This window comes from Salvelinus alpinus, chromosome 1 (assembly GCF_045679555.1).
Source record: "Salvelinus alpinus chromosome 1, SLU_Salpinus.1, whole genome shotgun sequence".
In the NCBI taxonomy this organism is placed as follows: Eukaryota; Metazoa; Chordata; class Actinopteri; order Salmoniformes; family Salmonidae; genus Salvelinus; species Salvelinus alpinus.
The window spans coordinates 12,093,198-12,115,834 of record NC_092086.1 but is presented as its reverse complement, the minus strand read 5'-3'; the positions used below and the strand labels follow the sequence as shown (position 1 = coordinate 12,115,834).

At 44.8% G+C, this 22,637-nt stretch overlaps 1 protein-coding gene across 3 annotated transcripts in view; it reads left to right on the top strand.

Moving 5' to 3' along the window:
* Positions 1 to 22,637, top strand: part of abat (4-aminobutyrate aminotransferase) — a 136,716-nt gene that overhangs the window by 50,766 nt on the left and 63,313 nt on the right. Inside the window, exon 1 of one of the 3 annotated variants that reach the window (XM_071391155.1) lies at positions 11,138 to 11,794. The exons of 1 other annotated variant lie outside the window; for it this stretch is intronic. The gene's annotated coding sequence lies outside the window, so the exon portion shown is untranslated. Of the gene's footprint in view, positions 1 to 11,137; positions 11,795 to 12,339; positions 12,444 to 22,637 lie in introns of those variants that run through there. One more of the 3 variants, XM_071391164.1, reaches the window with a different exon arrangement.

Sequence of the window (22,637 nt, the reverse complement as noted above, 5' to 3'; positions counted from 1 at the left end):
GTATAGTGCGTATGTTATCATGTGTGTGTATAGTGCGTATGTTATCATGTGTGTGTGTGTGTATAGTGCGTATGTTATCATGTGTGTGTGTATAGTGCGTATGTTATCATGTGTGTGTGTATAGTGCGTATGTTATCATGTGTGTGTGTATAGTGCGTATGTTATCATGTGTGTGTGTATAGTGCGTATGTTACCATGTGTGTGTGTATAGTGCGTATGTTATCATGTGTGTGTGTATAGTGCGTATGTTATCATGTGTGTGTGTATAGTGCGTATGTTATCATGTGTGTGTGTATAGTGCGTATGTTATCATGTGTGTGTATAGTGCGTATGTTATCATGTGTGTGTATAGTGCGTATGTTATCATGTGTGTGTGTATAGTGCGTATGTTATCATGTGTGTGTATAGTGCGTATGTTATCATGTGTGTGTATAGTGCGTATGTTATCATGTGTGTGTGTATAGTGCGTATGTTATCATGTGTGTGTGTATAGTGCGTATGTTATCATGTGTGTGTGTATAGTGCGTATGTTATCATGTGTGTGTGTATAGTGCGTATGTTATCATGTGTGTGTATAGTGCGTATGTTATCATGTGTGTGTGTGTGTATAGTGCGTATGTTATCATGTGTGTGTGTATAGTGCGTATGTTATCATGTGTGTGTGTATAGTGCGTATGTTATCATGTGTGTGTGTATAGTGCGTATGTTATCATGTGTGTGTGTATAGTGCGTATGTTATCATGTGTGTGTGTATAGTGCGTATGTTACCATGTGTGTGTGTATAGTGCGTATGTTACCATGTGTGTGTGTATAGTGCGTATGTTATCATGTGTGTGTGTATAGTGCGTATGTTATCATGTGTGTGTGTATAGTGCGTATGTTACCATGTGTGTGTGTATAGTGCGTATGTTATCATGTGTGTGTATAGTGCGTATGTTATCATGTGTGTGTGTATAGTGCGTATGTTATCATGTGTGTGTGTATAGTGCGTATGTTATCATGTGTGTGTGTATAGTGCGTATGTTATCATGTGTGTGTGTATAGTGCGTATGTTATCATGTGTGTGTGTATAGTGCGTATGTTATCATGTGTGTGTGTATAGTGCGTATGTTATCATGTGTGTGTGTATAGTGCGTATGTTATCATGTGTGTGTGTATAGTGCGTATGTTATCATGTGTGTGTGTATAGTGCGTATGTTATCATGTGTGTGTGTATAGTGCGTATGTTATCATGTGTGTGTGTATAGTGCGTATGTTATCATGTGTGTGTGTATAGTGCGTATGTTATCATGTGTGTGTGTATAGTGCGTATGTTATCATGTGTGTGTGTATAGTGCGTATGTTATCATGTGTGTGTGTATAGTGCGTATGTTATCATGTGTGTGTATAGTGCGTATGTTATCATGTGTGTGTATAGTGCGTATGTTATCATGTGTGTGTGTATAGTGCGTATGTTATCATGTGTGTGTATAGTGCGTATGTTATCATGTGTGTGTGTATAGTGCGTATGTTATCATGTGTGTGTGTATAGTGCGTATGTTATCATGTGTGTGTGTATAGTGCGTATGTTATCATGTGTGTGTATAGTGCGTATGTTATCATGTGTGTGTGTATAGTGCGTATGTTATCATGTGTGTGTATAGTGCGTATGTTATCATGTGTGTGTGTGTGTATAGTGCGTATGTTATCATGTGTGTGTGTATAGTGCGTATGTTATCATGTGTGTGTGTATAGTGCGTATGTTATCATGTGTGTGTGTATAGTGCGTATGTTATCATGTGTGTGTGTATAGTGCGTATGTTACCATGTGTGTGTGTATAGTGCGTATGTTATCATGTGTGTGTGTATAGTGCGTATGTTATCATGTGTGTGTGTATAGTGCGTATGTTATCATGTGTGTGTGTATAGTGCGTATGTTATCATGTGTGTGTATAGTGCGTATGTTATCATGTGTGTGTATAGTGCGTATGTTATCATGTGTGTGTGTATAGTGCGTATGTTATCATGTGTGTGTATAGTGCGTATGTTATCATGTGTGTGTATAGTGCGTATGTTATCATGTGTGTGTGTATAGTGCGTATGTTATCATGTGTGTGTGTATAGTGCGTATGTTATCATGTGTGTGTGTATAGTGCGTATGTTATCATGTGTGTGTGTATAGTGCGTATGTTATCATGTGTGTGTATAGTGCGTATGTTATCATGTGTGTGTGTGTGTATAGTGCGTATGTTATCATGTGTGTGTGTATAGTGCGTATGTTATCATGTGTGTGTGTATAGTGCGTATGTTATCATGTGTGTGTGTATAGTGCGTATGTTATCATGTGTGTGTGTATAGTGCGTATGTTATCATGTGTGTGTGTATAGTGCGTATGTTATCATGTGTGTGTGTATAGTGCGTATGTTACCATGTGTGTGTGTATAGTGCGTATGTTACCATGTGTGTGTGTATAGTGCGTATGTTATCATGTGTGTGTGTATAGTGCGTATGTTATCATGTGTGTGTGTATAGTGCGTATGTTACCATGTGTGTGTGTATAGTGCGTATGTTATCATGTGTGTGTGTATAGTGCGTATGTTACCATGTGTGTGTGTATAGTGCGTATGTTACCATGTGTGTGTGTATAGTGCGTATGTTACCATGTGTGTGTGTATAGTGCGTATGTTATCATGTGTGTGTGTATAGTGCGTATGTTACCATGTGTGTGTGTATAGTGCGTATGTTATCATGTGTGTGTGTATAGTGCGTATGTTATCATGTGTGTGTGTATAGTGCGTATGTTACCATGTGTGTGTGTATAGTGCGTATGTTATCATGTGTGTGTGTATAGTGCGTATGTTATCATGTGTGTGTGTATAGTGCGTATGTTACCATGTGTGTGTGTATAGTGCGTATGTTATCATGTGTGTGTGTATAGTGCGTATGTTATCATGTGTGTGTGTATAGTGCGTATGTTATCATGTGTGTGTGTATAGTGCGTATGTTATCATGTGTGTGTGTATAGTGCGTATGTTATCATGTGTGTGTGTGTATAGTGCGTATGTTATCATGTGTGTGTGTGTATAGTGCGTATGTTATCATGTGTTTGTGTATAGTGCGTATGTTATCATGTGTGTGTGTATAGTGCGTATGTTATCATGTGTGTGTGTATAGTGCGTATGTTATCATGTGTGTGTGTGTATAGTGCGTATGTTATCATGTGTGTGTGTGTATAGTGCGTATGTTATCATGTGTTTGTATAGTGCGTATGTTATCATGTGTGTGTGTATAGTGCGTATGTTATCATGTGTGTGTGTGTATAGTGCGTATGTTATCATGTGTGTGTGTATAGTGCGTATGTTATCATGTGTGTGTGTGTATAGTGCGTATGTTATCATGTGTGTGTGTGTAGTGCGTATGTTATCATGTGTGTGTGTATAGTGCGTATGTTATCATGTGTGTGTGTGTAGTGCGTATGTTATCATGTGTGTGTGTGTATAGTGCGTATGTTATCATGTGTGTGTGTATAGTGCGTATGTTACCATGTGTGTGTGTATAGTGCGTATGTTATCATGTGTGTGTGTATAGTGCGTATGTTACCATGTGTGTGTGTATAGTGCGTATGTTATCATGTGTGTGTGTATAGTGCGTATGTTACCATGTGTGTGTGTATAGTGCGTATGTTATCATGTGTGTGTGTTTATAGTGCGTATGTTATCATGTGTGTGTGTATAGTGCGTATGTTATCATGTGTGTGTGTATAGTGCGTATGTTATCATGTGTGTGTGTGTATAGTGCGTATGTTATCATGTGTGTGTGTATAGTGCGTATGTTACCATGTGTGTGTGTATAGTGCGTATGTTATCATGTGTGTGTGTATAGTGCGTATGTTACCATGTGTGTGTGTATAGTGCGTATGTTATCATGTGTGTGTGTATAGTGCGTATGTTATCATGTGTGTGTGTATAGTGCGTATGTTATCATGTGTGTGTGTAGTGCGTATGTTATCATGTGTGTGTGTATAGTGCGTATGTTATCATGTGTGTGTGTATAGTGCGTATGTTATCATGTGTGTGTGTAGTGCGTATGTTATCATGTGTGTGTGTGTGTATAGTGCGTATGTTACCATGTGTGTGTGTATAGTGCGTATGTTACCATGTGTGTGTGTATAGTGCGTATGTTATCATGTGTGTGTGTATAGTGCGTATGTTATCATGTGTGTGTGTGTATAGTGCGTATGTTATCATGTGTGTGTGTATAGTGCGTATGTTATCATGTGTGTGTGTATAGTGCGTATGTTATCATGTGTGTGTGTATAGTGCGTATGTTATCATGTGTGTGTGTATAGTGCGTATGTTATCATGTGTGTGTGTGTATAGTGCGTATGTTATCATGTGTGTGTGTATAGTGCGTATGTTATCATGTGTGTGTGTATAGTGCGTATGTTATCATGTGTGTGTATAGTGCGTATGTTATCATGTGTGTGTGTAGTGCGTATGTTATCATGTGTGTGTGTAGTGCGTATGTTATCATGTGTGTGTGTAGTGCGTATGTTATCATGTGTGTGTATAGTGCGTATGTTATCATGTGTGTGTGTATAGTGCGTATGTTATCATGTGTGTGTATAGTGCGTATGTTATCATGTGTGTGTGTAGTGCGTATGTTATCATGTGTGTGTGTAGTGCGTATGTTATCATGTGTGTGTGTAGTGCGTATGTTACCATGTGTGTGTGTAGTGCGTATGTTATCATGTGTGTGTGTAGTGCGTATGTTATCATGTGTGTGTGTAGTGCGTATGTTATCATGTGTGTGTATAGTGCGTATGTTATCATGTGTGTGTATAGTGCGTATGTTATCATGTGTGTGTGTAGTGCGTATGTTATCATGTGTGTGTATAGTGCGTATGTTACCATGTGTGTGTGTAGTGCGTATGTTATCATGTGTGTGTATAGTGCGTATGTTATCATGTGTGTGTGTATAGTGCGTATGTTATCATGTGTGTGTGTATAGTGCGTATGTTATCATGTGTGTGTGTATAGTGCGTATGTTATCGTGTGTGTGTATAGTGCGTATGTTATCATGTGTGTGTATAGTGCGTATGTTATCATGTGTGTGTGTAGTGCGTATGTTATCATGTGTGTGTGTATAGTGCGTATGTTATCATGTGTGTGTATAGTGCGTATGTTATCATGTGTGTGTATAGTGCGTATGTTATCATGTGTGTGTGTGTAGTGCGTATGTTATCATGTGTGTGTGTAGTGCGTATGTTATCATGTGTGTGTGTAGTGCGTATGTTATCGTGTGTGTGTAGTGCGTATGTTATCATGTGTGTGTGTAGTGCGTATGTTATCATGTGTGTGTGTAGTGCGTATGTTATCATGTGTGTGTGTAGTGCGTATGTTATCATGTGTGTGTGTAGTGCGTATGTTATCATGTGTGTGTGTAGTGCGTATGTTATCATGTGTGTGTGTATAGTGCGTATGTTATCATGTGTGTGTGTATAATGCGTATGTTATCATGTGTGTGTGTATAGTGCGTATGTTATCATGTGTGTGTATAGTGCGTATGTTATCATGTGTGTGTGTATAGTGTGTATGTTATCATGTGTGTGTGTGTATAGTGCGTATGTTATCATGTGTGTGTGTATAGTGCGTATGTTATCATGTGTGTGTATAGTGCGTATGTTATCATGTGTGTGTGTATAGTGCGTATGTTATCATGTGTGTGTATAGTGCGTATGTTATCATGTGTGTGTGTATAGTGCGTATGTTATCATGTGTGTGTGTGTATAGTGCGTATGTTATCATGTGTGTGTGTGTATAGTGTGTATGTTATCATGTGTGTGTGTATAGTGCGTATGTTATCATGTGTGTGTGTGTATAGTGCGTATGTTATCGTGTGTGTGTGTATAGTGCGTATGTTATCATGTGTGTGTGTATAGTGCGTATGTTATCATGTGTGTGTGTATAGTGCGTATGTTATCATGTGTGTGTGTATAGTGCGTATGTTATCATGTGTGTGTGTATAGTGCGTATGTTATCATGTGTGTGTGTATAGTGTGTATGTTACCATGTGTGTGTGTATAGTGCGTATGTTATCATGTGTGTGTGTATAGTGTGTATGTTACCATGTGTGTGTGTATAGTGCGTATGTTATCATGTGTTTGTGTATAGTGCGTATGTTATCATGTGTGTGTGTATAGTGTGTATGTTACCATGTGTGTGTGTATAGTGTGTATGTTACCATGTGTGTGTGTATAGTGTGTATGTTACCATGTGTGTGTGTATAGTGCGTATGTTATCATGTGTGTGTGTTACTTCACAGACCCGCTGTTCCATAAGGTGTATTGCTACTGTTATTTTTCACTGTCTTTTTACTGTTGTTTTTATTTCTTTACTTACCTATTGTTCACCTAATACCTTTTTTTGCACTGTTGGTTAGAGGCTGTAAGTAAGCATTTCACTCTAAGGTGCATGTGACAAGTAAACTTTGATTTGATTTTAGCTGCTTTTTCAATCTGATTCTACTGCTGCATCAGTTACTTGATGTGGGATAGAGTTCCATGTAGTCATGGCTCTATGTAGTACTGTCCGCCTCCCATTGTCTGTTCTGGACTTGGGGACTGTGAAGAGACCTCTGGTGGCATGTCTTGTGGGGTATGCGTGGGCGTCCGAGCTGTGTGATTGTATTTTAAACAGACAGCTCGGGACCTTCAGCTTGTCAACACCTCTTACAAAAAAAACAAGTAATGAGGAAGTCAATCTCTCTTCCACTTTGAGCCATGAGAGATTGACATGCATGTCATTAATGTCAGGCTGTCACTCTGTGTACCCTCCTGTGTTGCTTTCCTTCATTGTGCTCGTTGGCTTTGATGAGGGTGAGTTGATGTGTTAGAGAACAGTGGGTTTGTGTTATGCAGTAGGGCTGTAGAGAACAGTGGGTTTGTGTTATGCAGTAGAGAACAGTGGGTTTGTGTTATGCAGTAGGGCTGTAGAGAACAGTGGGTTTGTGTTATGCAGTAGGGCTGTAGAGAACAGTGGGTTTGTGTTATGCAGTAGGACTGTAGAGAACAGTGGGTTTGTGTTATGCAGTAGAGAACAGTGGGTTTGTGTTATGCAGTAGGGCTGTAGAGAACAGTGGGTTTGTGTTATGCAGTAGAGAACAGTGGGTTTGTGTTATGCAGTAGGGCTGTAGAGAACAGTGGGGTTGTGTTATGCAGTAGGGCTGTAGAGAACAGTGGGGTTGTGTTATGCAGTAGGGCTGTAGAGAACAGTGGGGTTGTGTTATGCAGTAGGGCTGTAGAGAACAGTGGGGTTGTGTTATGCAGTAGGGCTGTAGAGAACAGGTGGTTTGTGTTATGCAGTAGGGCTGTAGAGAACAGTGGGTTTGTGTTATGCAGTAGGGCTGTAGAGAACAGTGGGGTTGTGTTATGCAGTAGGGCTGTAGAGAACAGTGGGGTTGTGTTATGCAGTAGGGCTGTAGAGAACAGTGGGGTTGTGTTATGCAGTAGGGCTGTAGAGAACAGTGGGGTTGTGTTATGCAGTAGGGCTGTAGAGAACAGGTGGTTTGTGTTATGCAGTAGGGCTGTAGAGAACAGTGGGTTTGTGTTATGCAGTAGGGCTGTAGAGAACAGTGGGGTTGTGTTATGCAGTAGGGCTGTAGAGAACAGTGGGGTTGTGTTATGCAGTAGGGCTGTAGAGAACAGTGGGTTTGTGTTATGCAGTAGGGCTGTAGAGAACAGTGGGGTTGTGTTATGCAGTAGGGCTGTAGAGAACAGTGGGGTTGTGTTATGCAGTAGGGCTGTAGAGAACAGTGGGGTTGTGTTATGCAGTAGAGAACAGTGGGGTTGTGTTATGCAGTAGGGCTGTAGAGAACAGTGGGTTTGTGTTATGCAGTAGGGCTGTAGAGAACAGTGGGGTTGTGTTATGCAGTAGGGCTGTAGAGAACAGTGGGGTTGTGTTATGCAGTAGAGAACAGTGGGGTTGTGTTATGCAGTAGGGCTGTAGAGAACAGTGGGGTTGTGTTATGCAGTAGGGCTGTAGAGAACAGTGGGGTTGTGTTATGCAGTAGGGCTGTAGAGAACAGTGGGTTTGTGTTATGCAGTAGGGCTGTAGAGAACAGTGGGGTTGTGTTATGCAGTAGGGCTGTAGAGAACAGTGGGGTTGTGTTATGCAGTAGGGCTGTAGAGAACAGTGGGTTTGTGTTATGCAGTAGGGCTGTAGAGAACAGTGGGGTTGTGTTATGCAGTAGGGCTGTAGAGAACAGTGGGTTTGTGTTATGCAGTAGGGCCTCTACAGTCAGAGCAGCCTATCAGGTGTTGTCCTCTACAGTCAGAGCAGCCTATCAGGTGTTGTCCTCTACAGTCAGAGCAGCCTATCAGGTGTTGTCCTCTACAGTCAGAGCAGCCTATCAGGTGTTGTCCTCTACAGTCAGAGCAGCCTATCAGGTGTTGTCCTCTACAGTCAGAGCAGCCTATCAGGTGTTGTCCTCTACAGTCAGAGCAGCCTATCAGGTGTTGTCCTCTACAGTCAGAACAATGTCAGGCAGGTGTTGTCCTCTACAGTCAGAGCAGCCTATCAGGTGTTGTCCTCTACAGTCAGAGCAGCCTATCAGGTGTTGTCCTCTACAGTCAGAGCAGCCTATCAGGTGTTGTCCTCTACAGTCAGAGCAGCCTATCAGGTGTTGTCCTCTACAGTCAGAACAATGTCAGGCAGGTGTTGTCCTGTACAGTCAGAGCAGCCTATCAGGTGTTGTCCTCTACAGTCAGAGCAGCCTATCAGGTGTTGTCCTCTACAGTCAGAACAGCCTATCAGGTGTTGTCAGAGCAGCCTATCAGGTGTTGTTCTCTGCAGTCAGAGCAGCCTATCAGGTGTTGTCCTCTACAGTCAGAGCAGCCTATCAGGTGTTGTCCTCTACAGTCAGAGCAGCCTATCAGGTGTTGTCCTCTACAGTCAGAGCAGCCTATCAGGTGATGACATTTTACTGATTTTAGGTCTTAGATAACATGTCAAATGGAAATGAAATGGTTGGTTGTTTGCAGTGTTGTAAAGTACTTAAGTACAACTACTTGAAAGTAATACTTAAGTAGTTTTGGGGTATCTGTACTTTACTATTTATATTTTGAACAACTTTTAATTTTATTTCACTACATTCCTAAAGTTTTTTAAAAACGTTTTACTCCATATATTTTCCCTGACATCCAATAGTACTCCTTACATTTGAATGGTTAACAGGATGGGAAAATGGTCTAATTCACACACTTATCAAGAGAACATCCCTGGTCATCCCTACTGCCTCTGATCTGGTAGACTCACTAAACAGAGAACATCCCTGGACATCCCTACTGCCTCTGATCTGGAGGACTCACTAAACAGAGAACATCCCTGGTCATCCCTACTGCCTCTGATCTGGCAGACTCACTAAACAGAGAACATCCCTGGTCATCCCTACTGCCTCTGATCTGGCGCACTCACTAAACAGAGAACATCCCTGGTCATCCCTACTGCCTCTGATCTGGTGGACTCACTAAACAGAGAACATCCCTGGTCATCCCTACTGCCTCTGATCTGACAGACTCACTAAACAGAGAACATCCCTGGTCATCCCTACTGCCTCTTATCTGGCAGACTCACTAAACAGAGAACATCCCTGGTCATCCCTACTGCCTCTGATCTGGCAGACTCACTAAACAGAGAACATCCCTGGTCATCCCTACTGCCTCTGATCTGGCACTCACTAAACAGAGAACATCCCTGGTCATCCCTACTGCCTCTGATCTGGAGGACTCACTAAACAGAGAACATCCCTGGTCATCCCTACTGCCTCTGATCTGGTGGACTCACTAAACAGAGAACATCCCTGGTCATCCCTACTGCCTCTGATCTGGTGGACTCACTAAACAGAGAACACCCCTGGTCATCTCTACTGCCTCTGATCTGGCGGACTCACTGAACACATGCTTTGTTTGTAAATGAAGTCTGAGTGTCTGAGTGATGTAATGTGCCCCTGGCTGTCCGTAAATTTAAATAACAAGAAAATGGTGCCGTCTGGTTTGCTTAATATAAGGAATTTGTAAAGATTTTTACTTTTGATACTTAAGTATATTTAAAACCAAATACTTTTAGACTTTTACTCAAGTAGTATTTTACTGGGTTACTTTTACTTGAGTCATTTTCTATTAAAGTATCTTTACTTTAACTCAAGTATGACAATTGGGTACTTTTTCCACCACTGGTTGTTTGAGCTTGTTGTGTGTACCAGATGTGTTTTGATTGTCTGTGCATGTGTGTTGTGTGTGACCAGATGTGTTTTGATTGTCTGTGCATGTGTGTTGTGTGTGACCAGATGTGTTTTGATTGTCTGTGCATGTGTGTTGTGTGTGACCAGATGTGTTTTGATTGTCTGTGCATGTGTGTTGTGTGTGACCAGATGTGTTTTGATTGTCTGTGCATGTGTGTTGTGTGTGACCAGATGTGTTTTGATTGTCTGTGCATGTGTGTTGTGTGTGACCAGATGTGTTTTGATTGTCTGTGCATGTGTGTTGTGTGTGACCAGATGTGTTTTGATTGTCTGTGCATGTGTGTTGCTGACAATGTGCATTCACCAACAGTTACATAGAAATGTCCCGTTTCATGTTATGTTCCGATAGATCAGAATTTTATTTGTATTTATTTAACCTTAATTTAATGAGGCAAGTCAGTTAAGAACAAATTCTTATTTACAATGACGGCCTACCAAAAGGCAAAAGGCCTTCTGCGGGGATGGGCTGAGATTAAAAATAAATGTAATTAAATATAAGACAAAACACACATCACGACAAGAGAGACAACACAACACTACATAAAGAGAGACCTACGACGACAACATAGCATGGCAGCAACACATGACAACAACATGGCAGCAGCACAAAACAGGGTACAAACATTATTGGGCACAGACAACACAAAGGCCAAGAAGGTAGAGACAACAATACATCAAGTATAGCAGCCACAACTGTCAGTAAGAGTGTTGAGATAAAACTGTCCCGTTTGAGTGTTTGTTGCAGCTCGTTCCAGTCGCTAGCTGCAGAGAACTGAAAAGAGGAGCGACCCAGGGATGTGTGTGCGACCCAGGGACCTTTAACAGACTGTGACTGGCAGAACGGATGTTGTATGTGGAGGATGAGGGCTGCAGTAGATATCGGGAGAGTGAAGCCTAGGGTGTCATCTGAAAAGCTGTCAATAGGCTACTGTAGCCAGTAACCAGTTAGGCAAATGTTGATACGCGTCGTGAATGATTGACTAGGAGCAAAGGTATGTCAATCACATAGGTCTACATTTTATCCATGCCTATCAGTCATTTAAACTAGGTTGTTATACGGCATGCTCTCTGAGACTCTGACATAACAAGACAAAATCCGTTTATGAGTCCAATATAACGTTTCCTAGTTGTAGCATTGACTGGTTCATGTTTAGCCAGTCCGCTACATTGACACTGTTCTGTGAAACTGATACTTCGTGAACGTAGATGACATGATTCGCTTCGATGGATCGTCTGGAGTTCCGCTGAACTGGGAAGCCACGTCGCTCATTGGTCAGTATTAGTTCCTTTTGACTACTTCGGCTTCTGCTATTGGCTGAGCCGCAGTCAGCCTGCCCGTGGACCCGCCTCCTCCCAGCAAAACGGACAGATTCTGATTGATAATTTAAAGGCAGTCTTTCTGTTCATCCTTCCAGTTCGCGTCTCCACCGTTTTTACATAAAGTGTTTCAGCCAGCTAGTCTTACCGCACGACCCAAGCGGACACCAAGCTCCCAGCGGTACCGGGTGAATCCTCGGTGAGTTCCCCTATGCACTGTCACCTGTCTGTGTCTCTCGCTCTCTCTCTCTCTCTCTCTCTCTCTCACACACACACACACACACACACCACCAAATAACTCTGCACACACTAGGACGCACAGACAGGTGACATGTCGAACCCACCGCGCTACTGCGCTAGCTGTTGTATGGCTCATAAAGCCGCTTTTCAATCGTCTTTGCAAGACACATCTGCACTTAGTTAGCAATGACTCTGGACACTTTCTGTCTTGACGTGCGCGCTTTTGCCTATATCCTAGTTACCAATACAATAGAGTAGAGTAGGTAGGCTTTCTAGTTAGTGAATAGGTCAACTGCGCTGCCAGATAGCTACTAGTCTATAACGTCACTACACTGCAGCGCTGCTGTCCTATGCAGCCTAGAGAAAATATGGTCATTTCGCATTGTGTCGCTTTTACTCTGCGCTCTAGTAGTCTGCTGCAGACAGGCAGACTCGATTCTTCTTGCCTCTTCTCTGCGGAAGGGATCCAGACGGATCCAGTCGGAACCGGTTCATGAGGCACTACAGTTGTTGTGCAACAGCGCAGTGCTCTTCTGATAGCGCCCAGTGGCAGGCAGTTTATTCTGGTTCTAAAAGCGGCGAGGATTGATTTGCATAACAAAAGCCCGGTAACACTTTTACTTTAAGGTTATCTATTATCTCTTAGTCCAGAGTTTGCAGGTATAATCCCATATAATGAATAACAAGAACTACTTGTATAGGATCTCTGTGTAATGAATCATAATGTGGTTACAATGCGTCGTAAGGATGTCAATAGGACAAGTAGTGCTTTAGACAGGGCACAGGTGTCATTAGGGATGTTTTTTGAGCCTGTCAGGTTACTGTAGGTCACAGCCTAGAACATGTGGGTGGGAATGTTGTTGTGGGATCACTGGCTCCACGAAGACTTCAGTACAGCCAGTACAGATCCACTTCAACTTCTGACAGCATGGATGTGTTCCCAAATGGCACCTTGCCTATTCCGTATTTAGTGCACTACTTTAGCCTCATAGGCCCTGGTCAAAAGTAGTGCACTATATAGGGAATAGGGTGCCATTTGGGATGCAGCCCCATATCTCTTACACATTGACCAGCATTCTCCAAGTCCCTACAGAGACAGACGGGGACAGACTGGGATGACGTGTGGGAAGGCTCGAATAGAGGAAACTGAACATCCCAGGGGTGGATGAACTGAATTGAACCTGTATTGCAGTGCTGTTGATCGAGCACCTTTTACAGAGTCATGTAACGTCTCTCTTTGATGTTACACCTTTTACAGAGTCATGTAACGTCTCTCTTTGATGTTACACCTTTTACAGAGTCATGTAACGTCTCTCTTTGATGTTACACCTTTTACAGAGTCATGTAACGTCTCTCTTTTATGTTACACCTTTTACAGACAGTCATGTAACGTCTCTCTTTGATGTTACACCTTTTACAGAGTCATGTAACGTCTCTCTTTGATGTTACACCTTTTACAGAGAGTCATGTAACGTCTCTCTTTGATGTTACACCTTTTACAGAGTCATGTAACGTCTCTCTTTGATGTTACACCTTTTACAGAGTCATGTAACGTCTCATTTTGATGTTACACAATGATCACAACACCGTAGACACCACTCTGAGAGCTCTGTCTTTATGGGGGGACTCTGAGAGCTCTGTCTTTATGGGGGCACTCTGAGAGCTCTGTCTTTATGGGGGGACTCTGAGAGCTCTGTCTTTATGGGGGGACTCTGAGAGCTCTGTCTTTATGGGGGGACTCTGAGAGCTCTGTCTTTATGGGGGGACTCTGAGAGCTCTGTCTTTATGGGGGACTCTGAGAGCTCTGTCTTTATGGGGGGACTCTGAGAGCTCTGTCTTTATGGGGGCACTCTGAGAGCTCTGTCTTTATGGGGGGACTCTGAGAGCTCTGTCTTTATGGGGGGCACTCTGAGAGCTCTGTCTTTATGGGGGACTCTGAGAGCTCTGTCTTTATGGGGGGACTCTGAGAGCTCTGTCTTTATGGGGGCACTCTGAGAGCTCTGTCTTTATGGGGGGCACTCTGAGAGCTCTGTCTTTATGGGGGGCACTCTGAGAGCTCTGTCTTTATGGGGGGACTCTGAGAGCTCTGTCTTTATGGGGGACTCTGAGAGCTCTGTCTTTATGGGGGGACTCTGAGAGCTCTGTCTTTATGGGGGCACTCTGAGAGCTCTGTCTTTATGGGGGGACTCTGAGAGCTCTGTCTTTATGGGGGGACTCTGAGAGCTCTGTCTTTATGGGGGGACTCTGAGAGCTCTGTCTTTATGGGGGGGACTCTGAGAGCTCTGTCTTTATGGGGGGACTCTGAGAGCTCTGTCTTTATGGGGGGACTCTGAGAGCTCTGTCTTTATGGGGGCACTGAGAGCTCTGTCTTTATGGGGGGACTCTGAGAGCTCTGTCTTTATGGGGGGGCTGAGAGCTCTGTCTTTATGGGGGCACTGAGAGCTCTGTCTTTATGGGGGGACTGAGAGCTCTGTCTTTATGGGGGGACTCTGAGAGCTCTGTCTTTATGGGGGGGCTGAGAGCTCTGTCTTTATGGGGGCACTCTGAGAGCTCTGTCTTTATGGGGGCACTGAGAGCTCTGTCTTTATGGGGGGACTCTGAGAGCTCTGTCTTTATGGGGACACTGAGAGCTCTGTCTTTATGGGGACACTCTGAGAGCTCTGTCTTTATGGGGGGACTGAGAGCTCTGTCTTTATGGGGGGACTGAGAGCTCTGTCTTTATGGGGGGACTGAGAGCTCTGTCTTTATGGGGGCACTCTGAGAGCTCTGTCTTTATGGGGGGGACTCTGAGAGCTCTGTCTTTATGGGGGGGACTCTGAGAGCTCTGTCTTTATGGGGGCACTGAGAGCTCTGTCTTTATGGGGGGACTCTGAGAGCTCTGTCTTTATGGGGGGACTCTGAGAGCTCTGTCTTTATGGGGGGACTCTGAGAGCTCTGTCTTTATGGGGGGACTCTGAGAGCTCTGTCTTTATGGGGGGACTCTGAGAGCTCTGTCTTTATGGGGGCACTCTGAGAGCTCTGTCTTTATGGGGGGGACTCTGAGAGTTCTGTCTTCATGGGGGGACTCTGAGAGCTCTGTCTTTATGGGGCACTCTGAGAGCTCTGTCTTTATGGGGGGCACTCTGAGAGCTCTGTCTTTATGGGGGCACTCTGAGAGCTCTGTCTTTATGGGGCACTCTGAGAGCTCTGTCTTTATGGGGGCACTCTGAGAGCTCTGTCTTTATGGGGGGACTCTGAGAGCTCTGTCTTTATGGGGGCACTCTGAGAGCTCTGTCTTTATGGGGGGACTGAGAGCTCTGTCTTTATGGGGGCACTCTGAGAGCTCTGTCTTTATGGGGGGACTGAGAGCTCTGTCTTTATGGGGGCACTCTGAGAGCTCTGTCTTTATGGGGGGACTCTGAGAGCTCTGTCTTTATGGGGGCACTCTGAGAGCTCTGTCTTTATGGGGGCACTCTGAGAGCTCTGTCTTTATGGGGGGACTCTGAGAGCTCTGTCTTTATGGGGGCACTGAGAGCTCTGTCTTTATGGGGGGACTCTGAGAGCTCTGTCTTTATGGGGGCACTCTGAGAGCTCTGTCTTTATGGGGGGACTCTGAGAGCTCTGTCTTTATGGGGGGACTCTGAGAGCTCTGTCTTTATGGGGGGACTCTGAGAGCTCTGTCTTTATGGGGGACTCTGAGAGCTCTGTCTTTATGGGGGCACTCTGAGAGCTCTGTCTTTATGGGGGCACTGAGAGCTCTGTCTTTATGGGGGACTCTGAGAGCTCTGTCTTTATGGGGGCACTGAGAGCTCTGTCTTTATGGGGGGACTCTGAGAGCTCTGTCTTTATGGGGGGACTCTGAGAGCTCTGTCTTTATGGGGGGACTGAGAGCTCTGTCTTTATGGGGGGACTCTGAGAGCTCTGTCTTTATGGGGGCACTGAGAGCTCTGTCTTTATGGGGGGACTCTGAGAGCTCTGTCTTTATGGGGGGACTCTGAGAGCTCTGTCTTTATGGGGGCTCTCTGAGAGCTCTGTCTTTATGGGGGCACTCTGAGAGCTCTGTCTTTATGGGGGAACTCTGAGAGCTCTGTCTTTATGGGGGCACTGAGAGCTCTGTCTTTATGGGGGGACTCTGAGAGCTCTGTCTTTATGGGGGGACTCTGAGAGCTCTGTCTTTATGGGGGCTCTCTGAGAGCTCTGTCTTTATGGGGGCACTCTGAGAGCTCTGTCTTTATGGGGACTCTGAGAGCTCTGTCTTTATGGGGGACTCTGAGAGCTCTGTCTTTATGGGGGCACTCTGAGAGCTCTGTCTTTATGGGGGGACTGAGAGCTCTGTCTTTATGGGGGGACTCTGAGAGCTCTGTCTTTATGGGGGACTCTGAGAGCTCTGTCTTTATGGGGGGACTCTGAGAGCTCTGTCTTTATGGGGGCACTCTGAGAGCTCTGTCTTTATGGGGGCACTCTGAGAGCTCTGTCTTTATGGGGGCACTCTGAGAGCTCTATCTTTATGGGGGCACTCTGAGAGCTCTGTCTTTATGGGGGCACTCTGAGAGCTCTGTCTATGGGGGCACTGAGAGCTCTGTCTTTATGGGGGCACTCTGAGAGCTCTGTCTATGGGGGCACTGAGAGCTCTGTCTTTATGGGGGCACTCTGAGAGCTCTGTCTATGGGGGCACTGAGAGCTCTGTCTTTATGGGGGCACTCTGAGAGCTCTGTCTTTATGGGGGCACTCTGAGAGCTCTGTCTATGGGGGCACTCTGAGAGCTCTGTCTTTATGGGGGCACTGAGAGCTCTGTCTTTATGGGGGGACTCTGAGAGCTCTGTCTTTATGGGGGCACTGAGAGCTCTGTCTTTATGGGGGGACTCTGAGAGCTCTGTCTTTATGGGGGGACTCTGAGAGCTCTGTCTTTATGGGGGGACTCTGAGAGCTCTGTCTTTATGGGGGCACTCTGAGAGCTCTGTCTTTATGGGGGGACTCTGAGAGCTCTGTCTTTATGGGGGGACTCTGAGAGCTCTGTCTTTATGGGGGCACTCTGAGAGCTCTGTCTTTATGGGGGCACTGAGAGCTCTGTCTTTATGGGGGGACTCTGAGAGCTCTGTCTATGGGGGCACTGAGAGCTCTGTCTTTATGGGGGACTCTGAGAGCTCTGTCTTTATGGGGGCACTCTGAGAGCTCTGTCTTTATGGGGGGACTCTGAGAGCTCTGTCTTTATGGGGGGACTCTGAGAGCTCTGTCTTTATGGGGGCACTCTGAGAGCTCTGTCTTTATGGGGGGACTCTGAGAGCTCTGTCTTTATGGGGGACTCTGAGAGCTCTGTCTTTATGGGGGACTCTGAGAGCTCTGTCTTTATGGGGGACTCTGAGAGCTCTGTCTTTATGGGGGACTCTGAGAGCTCTGTCTTTATGGGGGACTCTGAGAGCTCTGTCTTTATGGGGGGACTCTGAGAGCTCTGTCTTTATGGGGGGACTGAGAGCTCTGTCTTTATGGGGGACTCTGAGAGCTCTGTCTTTATGGGGGACTGAGAGCTCTGTCTTTATGGGGGGACTCTGAGAGCTCTATCTTTCTGGGGGAACTGAGAGCCCTGTCTTTATGGGGGGACTGAGAGCTCTGTCTTTATGGGGGGACTGAGAGCTCTGTCTTTATGGGGGGACTGAGAGCTCTGTCTTTATGGGGGGACTGAGAGCTCTGTCTTTATGGGGGGGGGGGAGGTATACCGTATACAGGCTTCAGTTTCAATGAAATATCTATCAGATTGACACAGAGAGCTCCTTTTTCTTCATTTTCCAGCATAGTCACCAGTTGAAGTATCCTGGGGTAAGGCATGATAGTTACCAGTTGAAGTATCCTGGGGTAAGGGATGATAGTCACCAGTTGAAGTATCCTGGGGTAAGGGATGATAGTCACCAGTTGAAGTATCCTGGGGTAAGGGATGATAGTCACCAGTTGAAGTATCCTGGGGTAAGGGATGATAGTCACCAGTTGAAGTATCCTGGGTTAAGGGTTGATAGTTACCAGTTGAAGTATCCTGGGGTAAGGGATGATAGTCACCAGTTGAAGTATCCTGGGGTAAGGGATGATAGTCACCAGTTGAAGTATCCTGGGGTAAGGGATGATAGTCACCAGTTGAAGTATCCTGGGGTAAGGGATGATAGTCACCAGTTGAAGTATCCTGGGGTAAGGGATGATAGTCACCAGTTGAAGTATCCTGGGGTAAGGGATGATAGTTACCAGTGTAAGTATCCTGGGGTAAGGGATGATAGTCACCAGTTGAAGTATCCTGGGGTAAGGGATGATAGTCACCAGTTGAAGTATCATGGGGTAAGGGATGATAGTTACCAGTTGAAGTATCCTGGGGTAAGGAATGATAGTCACCAGTTGAAGTATCCTGGGGTAAGGAATGATAGTCACCAGTTGAAGTATCCTGGGGTAAGGGATGATAGTTACCAGTTGTAGTATCCTGGGGTAAGGGATGATAGTCACCAGTTGAAGTATCCTGGGGTAAGGGATGGTAGTTACCAGTTGTAGTATCCTGGGGTAAGGGATGATAGTTACCAGTTGTAGTATCCTGGGTTAAGGGATGATAGTCACCAGTTGAAGTATCCTGGGGTAAGGGATGATAGTCACCAGTTGAAGTATCCTGGGGTAAGGGATGATAGTCACCAGTTGAAGTATCCTGGGGTAAGGGATGATAGTTACCAGTTGTAGTATCCTGGGTTAAGGGATGATAGTCACCAGTTGAAGTATCCTGGGGTAAGGGATGATAGTCACCAGTTGAAGTATCCTGGGGTAAGGGATGATAGTCACCAGTTGAAGTATCCTGGGGTAAGGGATGTTTTCTGGATTTTAGCTGTGTTTATCTCAGAGCTTTGATGTTACCTCTTCCTGTTTCTGGGGCTCTGTAGCTGCTTGCCGTACCGCTGCATCCTTCATAAACAAGTAGAAAATATATACACAGGTTATGAAGACTTCTCTCTCTGTGTGCGTGCGTGCGTGCGTGCGTGCGTGCGTGCGTGCGTTGTCAAACCTCTCTGTTCAGTATCACAGGTTATGAAGACCTCTCTCTCTGTGTGTTGTCAAACCTTTCTGTTCAGTATTACTATCTGCAGTGTTCCATAATAATAACCCCCACCCCACTGTAGCAGTGATTACACAACACTAGAGCTACTGTGTCAGTGGCCTCTCCCAGGGCCGTTCCTATAGCTACAGTGACCTCTCCCAGGACCGTTCCTATAGATACAGTGACCTCTCCCAGGACCGTTCCTATAGATACAGTGACCTCTCCCAGGACCGTTCCTATAGATACAGTGACCTCTCCCAGGACCGTTCCTATAGATACAGAGACCTCTCCCAGGACCGTTCCTATAGTTACAGTGACCTCTCCCAGGACCGTTCCTATAGCTACAGTGACCTCTCCCAGGACCGTTCCTATAGTTACAGTGACCTATCCCAGGACCGTTCCTATAGATACAGTGACCTCTCCCAGGACCGTTCCTTTAGATACAGTGGCCTCTCCCAGGACCGTTCCTTTAGATACAGTGACCTCTCCCAGGACCGTTCCTATAGTTACAGTGACCTCTCCCAGGACCGTTCCTTTAGATACAGTGACCTCTCCCAGGACCGTTCCTATAGATACAGAGACCTCTCCCAGGACCGTTCCCATAGCTACAGTGGCCTCTCCCAGGACCGTTCCTATAGATACAGTGTCCTCTCCCAGGACCGTTCCTATAGATACAGTGACCTCTCCCAGGACCGTTCCTATAGATACAGTGACCTCTCCCAGGACCGTTCCCATAGATACAGTGACCTCTCCCAGGACCGTTCCCATAGATACAGTGACCTCTCCCAGGACCGTTCCTATAGATACAGTGGCCTCTCCCAGGACCGTTCCTATAGATACAGTGGCCTCTCCCAGGACCGTTCCTATAGATACAGTGACCTCTCCCAGGACCGTTCCTATAGATACAGTGACCTCTCCCAGGACATTTCCCATAGATACAGTGACCTCTCCCAGGACCGTTCCCATAGATACAGTGACCTCTCCCAGGATCGTTCCTATAGATACAGTGATCTCTCCCAGGACCGTTCCTTTAGAGACAGTGGCCTCTCCCAGGACCGTTCCTATAGATACAGAGACCTCTCTCAGGACCGTTCCTATAGTTACAGTGACCTCTCCCAGGACCGTTCCTATAGATACAGAGACCTCTCCCAGGACCGTTCCCATAGCTACAGTGACCTCTCCCAGGACCGGTTCTGTAGCTACAGTGTCCTCTCCCAGGACCGTTCCTATAGTTACAGGCTGTTGTTGTCCAATGAATCAAATTTTTTTTATAAAGCCCTTTATCACAAAGTGCTTAACAGGTGGTTGTTGTGTTAATCACCACCACAGGGGATTGGGTGGAGTGGTGGGGTCCTGTGGCGTGTCGTTTAGCTAGTTGAAAGAATTGGAGAGAACTAACCTCAACAGCAGCTCTTCTCATCACCGCTGGTGTTTTACAAGGAAAAGCCTCAACCCAGAAACATCTGTGTGTGGCCTCATTTGCATCCTTTTGCATTCCATCTCTTGCACAAGGTCAGTCTGAGTTACAGCAGTAGACTTGATTGTGTTTCGGATCATTGACTTGCTGCATCAACCAGCTTCAGCTTCAGCTCAAAGACAGCTGGCCTGACATTCTCCTGCAGAATTCTCTGACACAGAGCAGAATTCTCTGACACAGAGCAGAATTCTCTGACACAGAGCAGAATTCTCTGACACAGAGCAGAGCAGAATTCTCTGACACAGAGCTGAATTCTCTGACACAGAGCAGAATTCTCTGACACAGAGCAGAATTCTCTGACACAGAGCAGAATTCTCTGACACAGAGCAGAATTCATGGTTCCTTCCTATTAAGGCAAGTGGTCCAGGTCCTGAGGCAGCAAAGCTTCTCCAAACCATCCCACTACCAGCACCATGCTGGACCGTTGGTGTGAGGTTCTTACTGTGGAATGCAGTGTTTGAGACCCATGTCATCCAAAAAGTTAACTCAAGTTTGCCCCCAAAAAACACCTGGATGAACGTCAAGACTCGTGGAAGAATGTTCTGTGGACAGATGGGTCAACAGTATAACTTTTTGGAGGGCTGTAATCCATACCATAGGTCTAATAGTACTGTAGAGCTCTTTGTACTCTCACACACTGTAGCTGGATCGCCCCGTCCTGCCCCTAGGGGACGGCCCTGCAGCGCCCCAACACACCCCACTCAGCTTTGGGATCTTAGTGAAACATTCATTGTTGGTTTCAGGTGGCCAGAGTGACAGCAGTACAGCAGACGCCCCAGGGCCAGGACTGAGCAGCCCAGCAGATAGAAATAGCCCTAATAGATATCTCTCCCCTGACGTGGGCATGTTTTCAATATAGACACCTTTTGTTGTATAGTATTCCATATAAGGCATCCAGAATTTATGATAGTTGCACAGTATACCCTTAATCACAGTATACCCTTAATCATAGTATACCCTTAATCACAGTATACCCTTAATCACAGTATACCCTTAATCACAGTATACCCTTAATCACAGTATACCCTTAATCACAGTATACCCTTAATCACAGTATACCCGTAATCACAGTATACCCGTAATCACAGTATACCCGTAATCACAGTATACCCTTAATCAAATCTAGTGATATATAACTTGACATTCCCACAATCCATTGTGACATTGTGAGAGGAGAAACAACCTTCCATTTAAAGGCTTTTCTTCTGCTTGGTGACACCGTTTCTTCTGATAAATCTCCAGGATCAACATTTCTAAACAGACAGAAACAGGGAGATGGGAGATGAAACAACATACTGTTGGCCAGAATTCAGACAGCCTTCACAAGACAATAACATATGTATTCTGGATTACCGTGTGATGATAATATTCTGGATTACAGTGTGATGATAATATTCTGGATTACAGTGTGATGATGATATTCTGGATTACAGTGCGATGATAATATTCTGGATTACAGTGCGATGATAATATTATGGATTACAGTGCGATGATAATATTCTGGATTACAGTGCGATGATAATATTCTGGATTACAGTGCGATGATAATATTCTGGATGACAGTGCGATGATAATATTCTGGATTACAGTGCGATGATAATATTCTGGATTACAAGTGCGATGATAATATTCTGGATTACAGTGCGATGATAATATTCTGGATTACAGTGCGATGATAATATTCTGGATTACAGTGCGATGATAATATTCTGGATTACAGTGTGATGATAATATTCTGGATTACAGTGCGATGATAATATTCTGGATTACAAGTGCGATGATAATATTCTGGATTACAGTGCGATGATAATATTCTGGATTACAGTGCGATGATAATATTCTGGATTACAAGTGCGATGATAATATTCTGGATTACAAGTGCGATGATAATATTCTGGATTACAGTGCGATGATAATATTCTGGATTACAAGTGCGATGATAATATTCTGGATTACAGTGCGGTGAATAATATTCTGGATTACAGTGCGATGATAATATTCTGGATTACAGTGCGATGATAATATTCTGGATATTCTGAATCTGTACTAGGGGGAATCTCCCAGGTTCTGTCCTACAGACTAGGTTTGGGGCAGTATATGTGCACACCCACAATATTGATACTACACTCCTGGTGTAACATTTCAGTGGGGCTTTTATGATGTATATTTAAAATTGTACATTTGAGTTATGACAGAGTAAAATAAGTTAAGCCAAATTGTAATTGTTCGGTTACATTTATACAGGGTCTTTCTAATTGCAAAACATTCTCTGCGATGGTTACGTTGTCA